This window comes from Protopterus annectens, chromosome 3.part1 (genome assembly GCF_019279795.1).
Source record: "Protopterus annectens isolate FY-2018-M chromosome 3.part1, PAN1.0, whole genome shotgun sequence".
Lineage (NCBI taxonomy): Eukaryota > Metazoa > Chordata > Ceratodontiformes > Protopteridae > Protopterus > Protopterus annectens.
This window is the reverse complement of record NC_056732.1, coordinates 1,503,913,130-1,503,934,008: the sequence shown is the minus strand read 5'-3', so window position 1 is coordinate 1,503,934,008 and position 20,879 is coordinate 1,503,913,130. Positions and strand designations below refer to the sequence as shown.

General features: G+C 37.9%; 1 protein-coding gene across 3 annotated transcripts in view; it reads right to left on the bottom strand.

The window, feature by feature from the left end:
* LOC122798538 (protein lifeguard 2-like) overlaps positions 1-20,879 on the bottom strand; it is an 861,262-nt gene that overhangs the window by 81,185 nt on the left and 759,198 nt on the right. The window lies entirely within an intron of this gene.

Sequence of the window (20,879 nt, the reverse complement as noted above, 5' to 3'; positions counted from 1 at the left end):
TAGGAGACCAAGTTTTTGATGGGTTTTCTTTATGCATTGCTGTATATGCTGATTGAATTTTAGTTCATCGTCAATGATAACCCCTAAGAGTTTAGTGTGGGTGTCAGGATGGATGGCTGTATTAATACAAGATTTAACAACAAAAGAAGATCTATGTTGAGCAAGAGAATGGGGGAGGAAGAGCAAGAGTTTGTTTTTTTTGGGATGGGATGTATGAGAGGGAGTTAGCCATGCATGAGAGAATGAGTGGTATGTGCATGAAAGCAGAATATATGTGTGTTTGTGAGTGTAGGTGAGACTGTCTGCGAGTGACTGAATGGGAAATTTCAGACTGTGTGTGTGTGTGTGTGTGTGTGTGTGTGTGTGTGTGTGTGTGTGTGTGTGTGTGTGTATGTGTGTGAGAGAGAGTGAGGTGAGAGAGAGAGTGTGAAGTCTGAGAGTGATGCGAAAAATGGCAGCAGCAGCCAAGGATGTTCCCGTACCTACAGACTATACCTCTCAACCTCTCCCGACATTCATAACAATAGGGAGTGGTTTAAGTTTTGGCCGTCACAAACACTTTGTTCCGGCAATAAGTGCTTTTCTGCTTGCTTGCATTGCCTCACCCCTAGTAAGTGTGCAGTCAGAAAGTCAAATGTATGGCATTAACTTCAATCATCTGCAGTAGGCAGTTTCAAGCTGAGAAGACTGAAAATATGACACAGAAATCTGGACTGTTGAGCTGTAGCGTTTTCCAGTATCGCAGTAGTCCCCAACCACTAGGCTTCCTTTGGTACCGGACCAAAAAGAAAAATGTGTGTGTGTGTCTGCTTGACTGTTTATGAGTGTCTGCTTCTGTCTGCATGTGTGTGAGTAAATGTGTGCAAGAAAGGAGTATGAATGTGTGTGTATGAATGCGGAAGAGACTGTGCATATGTGTGTAAGAGTTAGAGTGAGCAATGCATGAGAAAATGAACAGTACATGCGTGGAAGCAGAATGTGTGTGTGTACGAATGTAGAAGAGAATGTGTGTGTATGAGAACGAGTGGGCAGTGCATCACAGAATGAATAAAAGCAAAATGTCTGTGTGTGTACGAATGCAGAAGAGATTGTGTATTTATCTGTATGAGAGAGACTGAGCAATGCATGAATGAAGAGTTTGTGTGTGAGCAAAATGTCTGCGTGTGTGAATGCGGAAGAGAATGTGTATGTGTGAGTATGAGACAGAGTGAGCGGTGCATGTGTGAAAGCAGAGTGTATGTGTGTGTGAATGGATAAATGAATGTGTATGTGATGCGAGTATGACACCCTCTTGCCGGCATTTTATTTTTGTGCGGACCCTCTTGCTGGCATTTTGTTTTTGTGTGTAAGCCTGAGGTTGAAACAAAGTCTGGCTCCAGGAAACACATTGAAGCCCTAGAAGTGAGTGGTGAGCAAAGCAATCAGCTCAAAAGATCTTGAAACAGCACTCAAACAAAGTCTTAGCATGGCAACTGTCTTATAAGACCCTGCATCAGAACACTAACCAAGGTTCTAGTAAGGTGATTTGCCTAAAAGACCTGAAAGAGTACTGTACTAAATATCAGATCCCCTAAATAATATCCTAGCATGGTCAATAAGCTCTGAATAGTCTCTAAAGGCTCTGCATCAGAATATGAACAAGATCCTAGTGAAGGCCTAAGCTCTTTTCAGAAAATGCAGTAAGGTCACATACAACATCATGGGAACACACCAACATCTGCCCTAAAACCCTTAGTATAGCATTTAGCAGAAATGAAGACAGCCTTAAATGAATTTGCATCCTGTTCCACAACAAATGCTCCCCTGCTAAAGCACATCTTCACATTAAGGTTCAGAAGCAATTTCCAATTGACTCTAAATAGAAATATCTTGCATTTAAATCATGATGGCATACCAAATACTCAAGGAGATGCCCTGCAATACTGCTATGCTGCAGTAAAGAGAAGAAAGCAGATATCAAGCACATGAAGTGAAAAGACTGCCAACCACAAATATGAAAGGACTTGAAAGTAAAGGGAAAACCATTTAGGTGTCAGGGTCAACAATACAAGGGCAGGCAAAATACCCGTCCTATCTAGGGTCATCAAGGGAGAGGTATCTGAAGTTCCTTAAATCCTCAGCATTCATTGCTATGTATCAGATAGGGGTCTATATTAGAACACTGAACATGTGAAATGTTGAGTGTTCTAATATCGACCCGTTTTCAGCGAACACTGAAAATATCGAAGCAACAGAAAACTGAATTCTTTTCTAGGGGAAAGAATTTGGTTGTCCGTTTCTGTTGCTTCGGTATTTTCAGCGCTCTGGTGGAAAGTTACGGGCCAGGTTCAGGTAAGTGTGCGGTTGTGTGGATGTGTGGGTTAGGTGAGTTAGGGTTAGGGCACGGGTCAGGTAAGTGTGCGATTGTGTGGACGTGAGGGTTAGGGCGGGGTAAATGAGTTAGGGTTAGGGCGCGGGTGAGGTGACTGTGCGATAGTGACGGACCTTAGGGTTAGGGTTTGGGTTAAGGTAGGTGGATAGATAGTGGTGTATGTATAGTTTAGTGTAGGGTTAGGTATAAGAGTTTAGGTGTATGTGTGTGGATTGCTGTTAGTTTGGTGTGCTTGTGTTGTGTGTATGTGTTTTGGAACAGCAAATTTTTTCCCTAGGAAAAAATTCGCTGTTCCGAATGTTTGATGTTTTGTATTTTCGATTGCTAGGGTTCGATATTAGAACACTCGACATTTTGAATGTTTGGTGTTCTAATATAGACGCTCACATAGGGAAGCAGAATGGAAAGGGCAAAAAAAGGATAATACCTGAAATTCTCCAACATCCATCTGATGTCGGTCACTATTTTCTAACTTCAATCTTTAATGATTTGCCACTAATATGGCAGAAAACTACAATTTTATAATACACATTCCAAAAATATGAGGCAAAAATCTGGACATTCTGTGAAAATATGTGCAGTTGAGAGTTATGTAAGATGCACTATGAGAGAGTCAGTAGGGATGTCTGTTGATCCATTATTTTGCACTTGCTAAGCAGCTCTTTTGCTGTTTAGCTAGTGGGAAATACACCAACTTCAGACTACAAAAATTGTGTGTGTGTGTGTGTGTGTGTGTGTGTGTGTGTGTGTGTGTGTGTGTGTGTGTACGTGTGCTGCTGTCTGCATTTGTGAATGACTGCATGCATGACAACAGAAGAGAATATAATGAATGTCTAATCAAAAGGTAATGTGCAGCTACTATCTACCTGCACATAAGGGGTTCACTTTGGTGAATGTTTCATTTTGGTGCTTGTACATACCAGGGAAATGTTACTGAACGGTCGTTGTGGGGAAATCTTTCATTCTGGTGCATACATTTTATTGAAGGGGTCGCTTGGGTAAATGCTTCATTTTGGTGGTTGTACAGACTAGTAAATGTTACTGAAGTTTCATTTGAGGAAGAGTTTAATTTTGGTGATTGTGCATACCTCAACATTCTGCTGAAAGTTGCTTGGGTGAAGTGTTCATTTTGGTGGCTGCACATACAAGGAAATGTTACTGAAGGGTTGTTTGGGGAAATGCTTCATTTTGGTGCATGTGTATACCTGGACATACTAATGAAGATGCTGCCTGGGGAAAAGTGTAAAGCATTTAGCTTCTCTTTTATATAAATTTCTGTATATATTCTCCTAGTGTAGTTAACCATGGAAAAGACAGAGTACTGCTGGGAAAGTGTGGTATTGTAGCTCTGAATGATTTGAGGTACAAAAGTCTCCAGTAATTCTAAATATTGGAAAGGGGGGTTTTCCTCCACAAATTGTGAGCATGTTTTAGTGACATCAAGATATTGGCAATGCCTGCGTGTCTTTGACCTCAACCGTTTTACATTTTAGAAGAATGACTTCTGTACCAGTGACTGATGCAAAAGAAATGAAGCAGTCTGTGTTGTAATGTCATGGTATTTTCAATCGTAATTCAGAATGGCTTATAAAAATGGGGCATTTGAAAACAACTCTGCTGTTACAGTTATATTGTGTTTTTATAGGGGGTAAAGTAGTGTACACCCAGGACTAAAACCAGTCATCACCTTTTTGTTTGTGTGCAGAAAATTAACTCTTCACCCTTCATTTGTTTCCTTAGGCATTCATAATTCTATAAACTGAATAAACAGTATATAAACAGTATACAATATTAAACTGATGAAACTACAAAGGGGACTCAATGAGGTGATATAATAAACGCAAGATGTAGATATATGTGTCTATATGTTGGAAAAACATTGACAGAAGCGTTAGCTTCTCTCTGTCTCTGTCTTGTCATGTTACACTGCTTTTTGAAAGGGGTGACTTGGGTGAATGCCTCATTTTGGTGCATGTATATACCAGGAACTGTTACGGGAGGGTCATTCAGGGGAAATAACTGATTTGTGTACTAAGGAAGTACTTGTGCATACATGGTCAGACTGCTGAAGTGATTGGTGGGCAAAACAGTTTATTGTGTCATTTTGGCACTTATGCATACACAACTGATTCACTGGCTGACTGCAAGATGCCATGCCATGCTCTCTCAGCTGATCTATTTGTTAGAATATTGTACTACAGATACGGTGTAACAGGCATAGATTATCTTTAGCAGCAATACGACCACATACAAAGATCAAAAAAAGTTTCAGCAATCCTTTCGGAAAACCAAGCGGAATGGGTTTGGAGACGGCGAAAGATACAGAGAGAATGAAAGGGAAACAGAATATGGACAGAGACCTTTCGTTGGCGTTTATACGCAAAGGTACAAACGAACTAGACAAAACTAATGACATTTTTTCTGTATTTCAAGTTAGTAATGTGGATTCTTCTTACATTATTAATTTATGTGGGATGAATTTAAGTAATGAAATGATTTCAGTATTAAGTAAAGGCTTGAAATTTGTTCCAACTGTATTACCACGTGAACATGTTTTGAAAAGTGATGTTTACAAGTTTATACGGAAACTGCATTTAGCTGCTTTTTTTCAGGATAAAAATGGGTATAATGTGTGTAATGAAAATAGCATTACGGTGTCTACTGAATCCTCTGGTGATTCAGATGACAGTTTCTATTCTTGTTCTTCAGAGTATGTAGATATGAATAGTTATAATGCATATAGTAAATTAGATACTTCTAAAATTAATGTGAAAAGTGACTTTGTTCCTCCTTTTATACATGAAGGTATTAAAAGTTTTTCAGCGATGTTAAATTTTGATATAGAAATGTTGTATAAAGATTTTTGTAATAATAAATCTGAGGTTAAATATAATTTGACCAGATTAGAATGGCAAGCATTACAGATTTTAGCTAAAAAACAAGATTTGATAATAAAGCCCGCTGATAAGGGGAATAAGGTGGTACTTATGCATTATACTCAATATGCACAGATGTGTCATAATCATCTTGATGACACTACCACATATAGTAAATGTGACATTAGAGCCTATAGTAATGCTTTGAAACTATATGATGAGTTACTTTATAAAGGACTGAGATTAGGATATTTTTCAAAAGATGACATAATGAAGAAATTTAAGGTCAATAATCATGAGATAGCTTTGTTTTACTGTTTACCAAAGGTACACAAAAATATGAATTGTCCTCCGGGACGCCCCATTGTATCAGCATGCAAATATTTTTTACACAATATGGGGATATTTTTGCATAGTTTTTTGTATCCTTATGTGAAGAAACAGACAACATACATTAGAGATAGTTTTGAATTTCTGAACAAGATTACCCTAATAAAATGGACTGAGGGTATGTTTTGGTTTACAGCCGATGTAAAAAGTTTATATACAAGCATAAAACATGAACATGGTTTGCAGGCTCTAAGTAGAACCTTAGGTGACAGCCCTCAGTCATTTTACATTATAGATTTAGTGGAATTTTGTCTTAAGAATAATTATTTTTATTTTGATGGTCAGTTATTTCACCAACTAAAAGGCACAGCTATGGGGGCAAGTTTTGCCCCAATGTATGCCAATATTTTGATGAGTTGCTTTGAGCTTGATTTTTTGTACCATTTGGAATTTTATAAAAATCATGTAATAAGCTATTATCGATATATAGATGATTTAATTTTTATTTGTAGGGGTGGTATAGATGAGTTAGAAGCCTTTAAAAAAGACTTACATAAAAATCAATTTGGACTGGAATTTGATGATTTCCAAATGGGTAGTAAAGTTAATTTTTTGGATCTGACTTTAGAGGGGATGAGTAATGGTAAAATAGTTACAAGAATTTATAGGAAATTCGAAAATTTACATTTTTTAGATGGATTAAGTCATCATCCTGCTCATCTTATGAAATCTTTACCGTATGGGGAATTCATTAGAATTATGAGGTTGTGTAATAATGGTAATGAATTGGAAATAGAACTACAAAAAACAGTAGATTTATTTGTAAGAAGAAATTACAATGAAAAAGAGGTCAAGTTATCCTTACGAAAAGCTAAGAATGAAAGATCTCAGATAAATAAAAATAATAAAAACAGAGCAAATAAAGGAGAAAAAGACAAATATATTGACAAACAGATGTTTTTTGTTCTGTCATATGATTTAATGACAGAAGAAGTTAAAAAAGCAGTACAAAAATACTGGCCTTTTTTATTCAAATATAGAGATTTAGTAGAAATTATTCCAACAAGTATTGTATTTTCTTATAAAAGAGGAAGAAATCTCAAGGACATGTTGGTACATGCTATGTATTCTAATCCAAATGTTAATTTACTAAAAGAGATAGTTTTAATGGGAACATTTGAATGTGGGAAATGCATTTCGTGTAAATATATAAGTAAAACATTTGAATGTATTAATGGTAAGATTTTTAGACCGTGTGGAACTTTTTCTTGTAATTCAGTAGCAATAGTTTATGCTATTAAATGTCCATGTGGACTGTTTTATATAGGGGAAAGTAAAAGGGCCTTTAAGGTCCGACTTCAAGAACATATAAGAGATATAAAAAATAAGAAATTAGAAAGCCCTTTAGCAGTACACTTCAAAGACTATCATAATAGTTTACCTGAAGGTTTATTGGCAACAGTTTTGGAACAGGTATTAGTTAATAATGTTGATAATAATTTAGTTAAACAAAAGCTGCTATATAAGGAAACAGTTTTTATATTGAAGTATAATACACTGACACCTACGGGTATTAATGTAGAATGCAATTGGAGAGTATTTTTATGAATGATATATATTGTAAATTGATTAATTGTTTGATTGTGAAATTGTTTTATTGGCTTTTGTAATTAAGGTTCTTGAATGGTATAAATAATCTGTAAGTATTTGGAACATTCATTCTCCTAGAAGGCGTGAGCCGAGGCGCCAGAGAAGAAAATAAAATTGTGTTGGATCTTTGTATGTGGTCGTATTGCTGCTTCTACTGTCCTTTTTTTGTTTTTGTTGCATATAATAATAGATTATCTTTAGCTCAGGTTTCAGTGATGGTTATTATAATTTTTTGTTTATGTATCCAGCTTTCAAAAATCATTTACTATCTGTTAACGATATGCACATACTGTATTGAGGAACACTGATGATAAACACGTCTGAAGAAATGTTGGAATAATGGATAACAAACAGTTGTTCTTCTTCTTTTGGCTTTTCCTGGTTAGGGGTCGCCACAGCGGAACTCCGGTCTGCTAATGATTAGTAGTAGATTTTTTACGGGTGCCGAGGTGCCAGCTCAATGCCCAACCTTCAACGAAGGCACGCCCATTCTACGCATGTCTTTCGAATGCCACTCGACCGTGGGGAAGACATGCAGACTCCACACAGAAGGCGCTCCAGCCGAGAATCAAATGGGAGAACCTCTTGCTGTGAGGCAACAATGCTACCGCTGCACCACCGCGGCTTGTGTTATTGTAACCAGAGGGATGGTTAGGTGAGATAACTTGAATGACTACTTTTTGGACTAATTCTTACATGGATGAAGCAGATAAGTTTGACATTTCTGGTTGTATTATTGTATTTCTGTTTATACTCAGTAGCTGCCTGAGTGAGGTAAAGGTTATTACTTGCTGACTACTACCAGCATGCACTACCATATATTTTGGGCATTTTTCCTGGCTTTGTCAGTCATGTGTGGAAATTGGGTGGGAGGAGGAAGGGCTCAGTAATATCTAAGTGTTATACTATTTCTACTGAATTATAATGATATACTATTTCTACTGAATTATAATGAATGCCTACTCAAAAGGTTATGTGCAGCAATTATCACCTGTGTCTGAGCATACGTAAATTTCAAGTGATGAAATGCAGCTTATTATTAATTCCACTATATCACTTTTCAGGTAAAATTCTCAGCATTTGTCACTGTTGAGTAGAGGTCGTTATCACATTGATGAATGCACAAGCCAGATTTGGGTTTTTGTCTATGTAAAGTCATTTCAAACCATCCCCCACCAGTTTCTTTCTATCTTCTTCTTTTACTTTCAGCTGTTCCCATTAGGTCTCACCACAGCGGATCATCTGTTTCAATTTCTTCCTGTCCTCTGCATCTTGTTCAACATGTTACACCAACCACCTGCATGTCCTCTCTCACCACATCCATAAACCTTATCTTAGGCCTTCCTCTTTTCCTCTTACCTGGCAGCTTCATCCTTAGCATCCTTTTCCCAATATACCCAGCATCCCTCCTCAGCACATGTCCAAACCAACACAATCTCGCCTCTCTGACTTTGTCTCCAAACCGACCAACCTGGGCTGACCCTCTAATATACTTATTCCTAATCCTGTCTACCCTCATCACACCCAGTGCAAATCTTAACATCTTTAACTCTGCCACATCCAGCTCTGACTCCTGCCTTTTTGTTAGTGTCACTGTCTCCAACCCATATAACATAGCTGGTCTCACTACCATCTTGTAGACCTTCCCTTTCACTCTTACTGGTACTCGTCTTTCACAAATCACTCCTGACACTCTTGTTTGATACACAGTAAAGTCCTCATTGTGGTTATATGGTTCCCAGAAGACAGCAATATGCATATAAATGTCTTGGAGAAGAGAACGTCTTTTTAGAGTTGCAGGCCTTTCAGAACTCCCTCCTTTAGGGCTAATTGCTATCCAAATGGACAATATGTCACTGGTTTGGTGCATCAACAAACAAGAGGGAAACAACCCCCTTTATCAACAAGGAGGGAGAGTTGAGCTGTGGGTGATCTCCTCCAAATGTATCACTCGTGTGTTATTTAGTGTTGTCAAGGATGGTAGGTACATATATGTGCATCGTCATCACTGGTTATGTACCTTATCAAAGCAATAATGCCACTGTGGATAGGAGTGAAGATTTGGGTGAGTTAACCAGGTAATGCTAATGATATACATGTATGTGTAGTCTTCCAATACATCTCTCAAACATCAGTAGTAACCTGTTTGCATTTCTTTCCTGTGCATATGCGCCCATCTTGTGACAGTAACATGGCTTCACGAGCAGGAAAATGACAAGTCAAAGTGTTGGTGTGTGGCCATTCCTACATTCATTGGGCTGCCAGCCATGCCTCCAGAAATGAAAACCACTACAACCTGAGCTTCCCCACATCTAGTGTGAAGGTATACTGGATGCATTGGAACAGACTCCTGCAGTTGTTGGAAGAGAAGTCTTCGATCTACCCTGAACCTGACATTCTTGTGCTGCACTTTGGAGGGATTGATGCCATTACTCACCCACTTGGAAGTCTATGGTTTGAAATCAGAACAATTTTTGAACGCCTGCAGTCGTGGTGGCCACATTGTCATTTTGTGTGGTCTGACATAATTCCTCGCCAGACATGGAAAACAGCAAACAGTCAGTGGGCAGCACACAAGGCCAGACGTTTACAGAATGTGTTCATGCATGGCTTGATGCACAGGGACGGTGGATCAACAATCTGCTATGACAGCATCTCTGCAGAAGATGTTCACCTTTACAGAAGAGATGGCGTTCACCTAACTGAGGATGGCATTGTGTTGTTCTTGACTGACCTCCACAATGGCGTGATGACAGCTATGCAAAATATATTGGTAACATGCAGCTAGTGAGAACGAATGCACAACAGCCATGACCAAATAGGACCGGTATGGTAAAAAACTCTTTTTATATTTTATGAACACCGTTGTCACTACTGATGACACAGGAAAAGAACTGCTAGGGAACTTGTACACAAGCTGAGTAACACTTCATTTTCATATTGTCAAAGAACCATCTGTATGCTGTGCACAGGTACAGATAATAGTTTGATTATGAATTGTGTTATGTAAATTATATTTCTCCTAGTTTGGCAAATAACTGTGGTAGGGAGATGGTGAACATGCCGAGTAAAAACAGCTGTTTGAGGATAATACCACATACAAGAGAATATGTCAATAACCATCCTGCACACATATCACAGTTTGGTTACAATCATGGTTATGAGAGCTATGATTTATTTTCCTATTGTGCTAAATACATTTGTCAGGGAACATGTCATCAGGGTAAGTAATATCTCATTTTGAAGGCAGTATTATTAGTTACAGGATGGAAAAAGAACTGTGCCTGTATGCCATACACCTGTCCAGATATCACAGTTTGTTTGAGACCATAGTTATGAGAATTATGATATTTTTTAATATTTTGCTAAATAACTTTATCAGGGAACGTGTCATCAGGGTAAGTAATACCTCATTTTGAAGGCAGTATTAGTAGTTACAGGATGGGGAAAGAACCGTGTCTGTATGCAGGAGAACTGTACAGATATGTTTTGTTTAGGACTTTGGTTATGGAAATTATGATTGTTTTCATATTTTAGTAAATAAGTTTGATAGGGAGCCTGTAATTGTGCCAAATTATACCTCATTTTGAAGACTGTGTTAGTCCTTACAATATGATAAAAGAATGGTGTCAGTATTCTGTACACATCTACAGATATCACACTTTATTTAGGACTCGGGTTATGGAAATTAGGATTTTTTTCATATTTTGGTAAATAACTTTGCCAGGGAGCATGTAACTGTGCCAAGTGATACCTCATTTTGAAGACAGTGTTATTCCTTACAACATGATAAAATAACTATGTCTGTATTCTGTACATATATACAGATATCAAAGTTTAGGACTAAGGTTATGAAAATTATGATTTTTTTTCATATTTTGGTAAATAACTTTGCAAGGGAACATCTCAATGTGCTACGTAATACCTCATTTTGAAGACACTATTAATAGTTACAACATGGTAAAAGATTTGTATTCATATGCTGTACACATGTACAGATATCAAAGTTTGTTTAGGACTTAGTTTATGGAAATTATGATTGATTTACATATTTTGGTAAATAATTTTGCAAGGGAGCATGTCAATGTCCCAAGTAATACATCATTTTGAAGACAGTATTACCCCTTACAACATGGGAAAAGAACCGTGTTTGTATGCTGTACACATGCACAGATATCACAGTTTGTTTAGTGTTGTAGGATTATGAAAATTATACATTTGCAATATTTCTCATTATTATGCCCATATCTTTGCAAGGGAGCATGGTGATGACACAAATGAGGCATCATTTTGAAGGTGACATTGAGCCACACAACTTGTACACTGATATGTAGTCCCTGTCTGTTACAGGTGATGAGATATTATGAGAAATATAATATTAGTCATATTTCTGTGAATATCTCTATAACAGAGCATCACACAGCAATGGTTAAGGTATTATTTTCAAACTAACATTCATACAAACACATTAATTACAAATTATATGGGTCTACATGGTACATTCACTAAGATATTGTGATTTGTTGTACCAAAAAGGTACAAAATATGCACAATATCAGCATTCCTTGGCAAATATTTAATAATGACTTACATACACACTATCAACATTTATACTGTTGGAAAGGTCAGTGTCTGCTGAACAACTTTCACATTTACATTTTTAGTCTAGCTCTTATGGTTAAAGAGTTATGAACATTTGTTTTCTGTATGATATTACAAATGGATTATCTGAAAATAAGCTCAGGCTGCAATGTTGTTCCTACGGTGGAAGTAAACAGGCAGCATTTTCTGAGCTTGTCCAGAGTGAATGAGTTAATACAAAATTTAATTGATTGAAATGGCCCACAAGGGCAGTTAACCTAGTACTAACCTAAAAAAATAAATAAATAGATAAATTAAAACTAATTCAAATATTAAATGAATGAAACTATTAGTACAAGAGGCTGATGCTCTAATTCTCATCACTGATGATCATAACTGAGAAAGACCAAGGTCTAGAAAGGGAGAACAGATAAAAGCAGCAGACTGACAAATCACTTTCAAACTGTGACAGTACAAGAACTTTATGCCTGCCTCCACCTTGCAGTATAGTGGACGCAGACACATTCTCAAGGATGGCAACAGCTGAGCCAGACAGAAAACACTGCACTTCTACAGCACATATGCTAGTGTATGGTATACTATATGCAAGTGTAGAGCACAAACATTGCTATAGAAGTTAGTCTTACTGGAGATGCTACCATTCTGAGAAGCTTTGAAAAAAACATGACAATGGCGCACCTGGACATCAGGAATTTTCACCCATCATGCTGCTGTCTAGTCTGACACTGGAAGTGCACATGGGTATTTTGATGATGTCTTCAGAAAGAGAACCATCTACAAAATATCTTAACCTTTCACCAACATATACTATGTACAGTGGAACACTTAAGTAAGGCACAGAACTTAACCCCAAGCCAAATTTTATTAGGGAAAGAGCATGTACTAAGCCTTGCATTTGGTAGGTTCTAGGCCTGAAGTGACCCTTATCTGCCATCAGTTTCTTCATTTCTGCACTTCTACGATAGTCAAGAGAACTTAGGCATGAGGCTCCTACTTGATGTGACACATGAACCTTAAAAAGTCTTACTGCAAGAAAATCAGGAATCAGTTGATATAGAAACAAACGTCTGTTAACAGCCAAATGGACAACTTAGAAAATATGATGCATTAGGCACTAATCTTGCTTGCAAATAGTGACAAGTAAAAAGAAGTTGTGTATTCACCATAGTGTTCCATCTGTGTTGTCCATTTTCATTCTTCCTCAACTGATGGATTCGGATCTGATCCCCTTGGATCCAACAAGGCTGTTGCTAAAGCTCGTGGCAACCAAAAACTCTTGAGCTTCTCCCTTACCCACAATGCACGAACCCCAATTACCTCAGATGTTGTTTGCTGCCTTAATAGAAAGTAAAAGACAATAATTATTATGGTGAAACTATATCTGGAGTTTATGTAAATAATGACATATAGGTCCTCTAAGCACTCATTCTTCCAGAAGCCTTAAGGATGGGGGTTGATGGGAGGGGAGTTGAGGAAGAATGAAAATCGACAACTCAGATGGAACATTATGGTAAGTACATAACTTCTTTATCTGATGTTGTCAATTTTCATTCTGTCCTCAACTGATGGGACAGAGTCCCCAGCCCAGCTACCTAATTTCCAGGGTGGACTCAAGGAAGGAAATTTCTGAATACCATAGAACCAAAAGATGCCCTTTCTCTGGAGACCAGATCTAACTTGTATTGAGTAATAAAGGTATGGGGGGGGGGTAGCCCAAGTAGCTGCTGCACAAGTATCATAATGGACACTCTGGAATGAAAAACTGAGGACGTTGCCAAGGACCTGGTGGCATGGGCTCAAACAGGTTTTGTCAGAGCAATGCCCAATTTGTTATACACAAAGGAAATGCAATTTATTATCCATCTAGTCAGAGTACCTTGGTAAGTGTTTTACCAAATGCTGGTTCAGCAGATGAAACAAATAATCGGTCAGAATTTCTGATGTTTTTAGTCCTATGTAAGAATGAACTCAACTGTCTATAAACATCTAATAAATGTAATGTACTCTCCTTTGTTAGAAAATCTGATAAAGAATACTGGCAAATTAATAGATTGATTTATATTGGAATCTGACACCACATTTGGAAGAAATGACGGTTTGGTACATAAGGTAACTCTGCCTTTATGGAAAATCAATTGTGGAGGTTTTGAGCACAATGCTGGGATCTCAGAAATTATTCTGGCAGAGGTAATGACTACTAAGAAAATTGTTTTCCATGAAAGATATTTGAGTTCACATGTAGCCGAGGGTTCAAAAGGAGAATGTGCAAGAGACTGCAGCACAAGTTTTAGGTCCCAAGGGGGAGTAAGATCTTTAAAGGCGGGCCTTAAGAGTAGAGTGCCTCTCAAAAATGCTTTGCTCAACTTATGGGACACTACAGAAGAACCATTTATTCCAACATGAAAATTGGAAATTGCTGCTAATTGTACTTTAACGGTAGAAGAACTAGCTCATTCTTCAGGAAGATGCACTAGAAGTTCCAAGATATTATGAATGGGGGCTGTGAAAGGTTCAGTATTATGTTTCTGAGTCCAAAAAACACATCTTTTCCATTTGCTGGAGTATAATTTTCTGGTGGAAGGTTTATGGGAGGACAAAAGAATATGATGGACAGGAGAAGAAACCAGGCAGCCAGCCTGAGGTTTACTATGTCTGCATGGATCATGTCTGTCAGGTGAGACAGGAGGTCTGGAGTCGGATCCAGAAACCAAAGTGGTTGAATCAGGTGAGGCCAAAGGAAGGGAAACCAAATTTGTTGAGGCCAATAAGGGGCAATGAGGATGACCCCTTGCTCTACAATGTTGTAGCTTTCTAAAGAAATTTGGGAATTAATGGCGTGGGAGGATATGCATAAAGGAGACCGGAGGGCCAACCATGAAGTAGAGCGTCCCTCAGGGATTCCCCCTGTGGGGGGGTTACGGAAAAGTAGTTGCTGCATTTGGTGTTGGGGGGATGCGAATAAATAGCAGCAAGGCTGGCCCCATTGACAGAAGATTATGTTCGCAATCTTGTTGTTGAAGGACCATGCGTGAAGTAGAACAATGCACCTGCTCAATTTTTCTGCTATCACACTTGACTTCCCTGGAATGTGCGTCGATAAAAGAAAGTGGTTGGAAGCGATCACTACTGCCACTCTCTGACAGCTTCTCAACACAATGGGTAGGATTTGGTTCCTCCCTGTTTGTTGATGTACCAGACGACCAACATGTTGTCTATCATTACTGCAATAGTCTCCAAAGGGAGAGCATTCTGAAATGCCTGCAGTGCTACCAGCACTGCTCTCATCTCTAGGACATTTATATGCAAATAGGCCTCTGCGGAGGACCAGGCGCCTTGGACTGTCTTTCTAGATAATGCTCCCCCACCCTAGTTGGGAAGCATTCGTGGTCACTATGACCTTGGGCTGAGGGGGAATGAACAGATGACCTTGTAGAACCTGGTCTGAATGAATCCACAACTTGAGATCTTTCTTGTAGGTGTGAGTGATTCTTATCTGGTAAGACATAGACTGATAAAAGAATCAACCATTAAGCAGCTAACATCCATTGAAGACTTCTTATATAAAACCTGGCAAGCGGTACTAACAGTATTGTTGCCACCACTGATCCCAGAGCCTGAAGGATCAGGTGAGCTGAAATTTAGATGCTGCAGATTATCTTTCTGACTTGGAATCTTCGTAAAAAATGTCCAAACCAAGTAAGTAAACTTGTACTCAACGTTTATTTAAGCCACAAAATCTCTGTTTAGCTTTTCGTCAGTGACTTTTATGTATTGACTCGCAACTGTAGACTTGTTTTGGGTATATAACTATAATGAAAGTTAATTGAATGATTATTATTAATTATCATGCTTCCTGTATATATGTGTTTTTCTCTTGTATATGTTTGGTCTGATGAAGCTCCTAAGTGAAAGCGCTTACCATCATTGAATAAACCTGTGTTTTAACAGATTTTTTATCTTGTGTTAATGGACTTTTATATGCAGTTGCCGCTGTGTGGAATTATTTCTTAGCCTTGGTTGCTCCGTGTTCAGTTATTTGTTTTGTTACATTTTGACTTTGGACTTTGGATCATGGAGCTCTTATCTCAAGGTTTGCCAGTTATTTTGTTTTTCGTTTATTTATTTTATTGTATTTCAATACATATTTCTGGTTCCTTTTTTCCAAGTCAAGCCTGTTGGCTATTGACTTGTTTTTTAATCTTATATCATTAAGGGAGTGTTTTATATTTATATATATGTTTTTAAATAGTCTTATGCCTTTTTGTATGTTCTTTTTAATATATTGAAAATTTGGTATTCCGACCACAGGTGGCAGTGTGGCAAAAGTTGGAAGTTATATTGTAGTATTTAAACAGGATGTGCTGAATGTGTTTATTTCCTGTTCTGAGGACGTTGGTGAAGAGTCACAGACAAAAAGCTAAACAGAGACTTTGTGGCTTAAATAAACGTTGAGTACAAGTTTACTTACTTGGTTTGGACATTTTTTACGGATTTTCAAATTTGGTGTGCAGATCCCTGGCTCCTTTTTGTGTAGCAGTTGGTTTTGTCTTTTTTATCGTTGAGCTGACATGGAATCTTACAGTCTGAACTCTCAGTAGTGGAAGGGAAGCAATGTTTGTGTTTGTATTCAGAATTTCTCCTATAAGCTTTAATCTCAGAGTCAGTTGCAGATGAGACTTGTCATAGTTTATGGTTAACCCCAGAAGAGAGCAAGTCTGGAGAACCTTGTCTCTTGCCCACATGAGTTGATGCCTGGTTGGAGCGGAAATGAGCCAATCATCTAGCTATGGAAACACTCGGAATCCTTGCAGTCTCAGGTGAGCTGCTACTACTGCCATGCACTTGGTAAACACCCAGGGGTTGTGGTGAGTCCAAAGGGCAGTACTTTGAATTGATAATAACTGGCTCCCAGCTGGTAGTGTACGTACCTTCTGGATCGTCTGTTCATCTTTATATAAGAGTACGCATCCTGAAGGTCTATAGAGCACATCCAGTCATCCTTGCCCAGAAAGGGGAGAATGGACTAAACTGTAACCATCCAACACTTGGTTCTTTGAACTGTCTCGATTAGTTTGGAGAGATCCAGAACTGGTTTCCAGTCCCCTGATTTCTTTGGCACCAAAAAGAACCTTGAGTAAGTTACGGATTCTATCTTGTCTGGCGGGACCTCTTGGATGACTCTTTTTTTTTTTTAGCAGCTTTTGTATCTGAATTGCTGCTTGTTCCCTCTGACTGGGTGGAACATTGGGTATTTTTCTGGAGATTGGAGGTGAAAGGGAAAAGGGTAGTATATAGCCTCTGAAAATAATCTTCTGCACCCCCAAGTATCTTTTGTTATATCTAGCCAGGCTCTCTGGTGGAAGGATAATCATCCCCCAACTGTCTCCAGAGGTGGACAATCGGGCCTCCTTTCAGGAGTTCTGGTAGGGTTTGTCAAGGAATGATTCTCTGGAACCCTGGTTCTGCAGGCCACTTCTGCCACGGGGGTGTCTTCATCCATTAGAATTCCTTCCTCCATCTCTGGGGGAACCTCCTCCACCTGTGTCTTGAAAAGGACCCTAAGACTTCTTGAACCACATATTTTGGCCACTTTGTTGATTCCTGGAAAAGGTTCATTAAGGAGTTGAAAAATGCAAGCCCATGGCAGACAGGGTCTTTCTGTCTTTTTCACACCTGGACAGAATGCTTTTTACTTTGGGGCCGAATAAAGATGTTCCATCAAAAGGAGCATTGACAAAAGAAGACTTGAAAGGTTCTGAAAACTTACAAAGGTGCATCCAGCTGTGTCTCCTTATGGAAATGTCTAAACCTGCTACCCTTGAGGTTCCCTCTGCTAAATGTGAGATCAACCTCATGGATGAATTGGATATGGACTGTAGGGTCATCAGCCGGGAAGTAACAGATGCCTGAACTTCATCAGAAACAGCACCAAAGGGGGTATTTGATAACTCCTTGATCAAATCCCTCTGTAATCTAGTAAAGTGTGCCAAATAGTTCAGAGAAACCACCAAAGAATACACACACGCAGGACAACGTGCACGGCCCCAACATAAACGTATGGAACACAAAAAATGGGCCAGCACTTCAAGGATTGTTCGGAAATATATTTTATTCCTGATGAATCCTTATAAATCCAATATAATGGTATTTAAGACAAATAAACCATTATATACAAAAAAAAAAAAAAAAAGCAAACCAGTTTCGGCTCCAAAGAGCCTTTTTCAATGCTGATACCAAACTGAAAATAAAATTTTCACCATATGCATTAGGGTGTGTATATATACCCAAGATCTTAAAGAAACACTCACATTCATAACACAAATAAATCAAGGAGATGCATCAAAATATGGAATTTTCTTCTGTACATTTCACAAATGTAAATGTGCTGTAAATTGTTAATTAACCACATAAAAGTCTGTATTTTTAAATAACCAAATAAAAATATATATTTTTAAAAAAACAAATAAGAATATATATTTTTAAATAACCAAATAAGAATATATATTTGTTTAAATATTTTTAAATATTGAACAATCCACAATACATATGACTATAACACCATAGAAATATGTATTTATACAAAAAAATGTATTTATATAAAAAAATGAATATCAAAATTATTGTTCAGATTCATTCAGTCCAGGCCTGAAAAGCCCACCTAATTTGGTAATCCACAAATTTTCCATGGAATTTAATTTCGTGTGCCATCCTGCCTTACAACTTCTATGTAGTGTAATCCTGTCTATAATAGTAAATTTAAAGACAGCAGATGGGTGGTCAATAACATGTTTATATAGTGCATTAGTAAGTCTTTTATTCCTAATGGCACTCATATGTTCCCCAATCCTGAATTTAACCGGTCTAGATGTCTGACCTATGTAAAAGGCTAAACAAGTGCATGTTGCTAAGTAGACCACCCAATCTGAACTACAGTTAGAAAAAGTTCTGATATTAAACACCTGTGAAGTATTCTTGCTAGTAAATTCAGTTGTTTTGTAAATATGTTGGCAAGCGGTACAGTGACCGCAAGGGAAGCAACCCACAAGTATATCTCCAAATAAAGTAATTTGTTGTGAAACATAAGGAATGTATCTTTTATAATGGGTTAAATAGGAATTGACATTTCCTCCTCTGCGGTATGAAAATTTACATCGTTCGGGTAAAATCTGATTCAAGTGGTCATGTGAAAGTAATATGTCCCAGTGTCGATCTATAATGTCTCTGAACTTGTTGGTATTAGTCCCATAAGTAGTTACTAATCTCAAAGAAACATCGGAACCAGTTGTAGCAGCAGCTACTCCCTTAGATTTGTATTGTAATAGATCTGTACGTCTAAGCCTATATGTTTGGTCCATGGTCTGAGAAACTAGATGTTGATCATAACCACGATTGATAAATCGTTGTGACATATTATAACTACAATTGGCATAATCCTGATCAAAAGAACAAATGCGTCTAATCCGCATAAACTGGGATTTGGGGATGTTGCGGATGATGTGACGTGGATGCGAACTTTGAGCATGTAATAGAGTGTTATATTCAGGAAACTTCCTATGAACAGAAGTAGCTAAAGTGCTGTCTGAAAGTCTAGTAACTATTACATCTAAAAAAACAATCCTATCATATTCAATATTGGCCGTAAATGTTATGCCAAAAGAATTGTTGTTCAAATATGTTACAAAATCAGACAACTGGTCCACTGCTCCACGCCACACCATCCAGCAATCATCTAGATATCTGCGCCAGATGTCAAGATGTTCAATATAGATATTATGCTGAGCATCATAGATAAATATTGCTTCATAATATCCCATGAAAAGATCAGCATATATGGGAGCAAATGAAGCTCCCATAGCTGTTCCCTTGATTTACCAATATATTTTGCCATGGTAGTGAAAAATATTCTTACGTAACACAAACTCAGTCAGTTTTATGAGAAAGTTGTTGAAGCCCATGGAATACAGATCTGATTTATATAGCCAATATGCTACTGCCTGAATCCCAACATCATGAGGGATATTTGTATATAGAGAGGCCACATCCAATGTACAGAGCCACCAATTGGATTCCAGTTGAGAATCTGTAATAATTTGAAGAAATTCTGTTGTATCCTTGATACGCGATCTAATATATTTCAATAATGGCTGTAAATAATGTGTTAAAAAAGAAGATAGAGGTTCAGTTAAAGAGCCTCTCCCTGACACAATTGTTCTACCAGGAGGATGAAGTGGGTCCTTATGTATTTTAGGCAATAGATATAAATATTGTGGAGTAGGTTCATCCACCTTGAGTTGTTTGGATACCTGTTCATTTATGATCCCTTGATCAACTGCCAAATCCAAAAAAGAATCAACTTCACCCTTAAAAGTATGTGTAGGATCTATGCTCATTTCCATATAAAAACTGGAATCAGACAGTTGGCGTAATGCTTCATCTGCATAAGATTGATAATCCATAACAACAATGGCACCCCCTTTATCGGCCATGGTGATGACTATATCATGGTTATCCTTCAATTCTAAAAGGGCTTTCTTTTCTGCTAAAGTGAGATTATGACTGATAGGCTGGTACAGAGTAGAAGAGTGTAAATCTTTCATAACACAATCCCAAAAAATGGATACGTGTTTATTCATGGGTGGAATAAATGCAGATTTTCCAAATCTAAATTCAGATGATCTTTGAGAATTTTCAGAATCAACAAAAAATAGTTTCAAATTAAGTAGTCTACAAAATTTGTTGACATCTTTTAGTAAATTAGTCTCAGAGACAGATGCACATGGAACAAAATTAAGCCCTTTATTAAGCAAACTCTTGTGTGCAGACGACAACTCAAAAGAGGAAATATTATAAACATTATCAATTATTTCACCATCTGTTGCAACAGACTGTGTAAGGTTGAATTTCCCAGATTTTGATCTGTGCTTTCTACCCCCCCTCCTCCTACCCTGAGATCTAAAGGGGGGGGTTGTTTAATTTTGGCCGCTGGAGACACCTGGCGTGAGGGAACCTCACCATCTGTTGCAGAAGAAGTATCTTCTTCAGAAGTGACA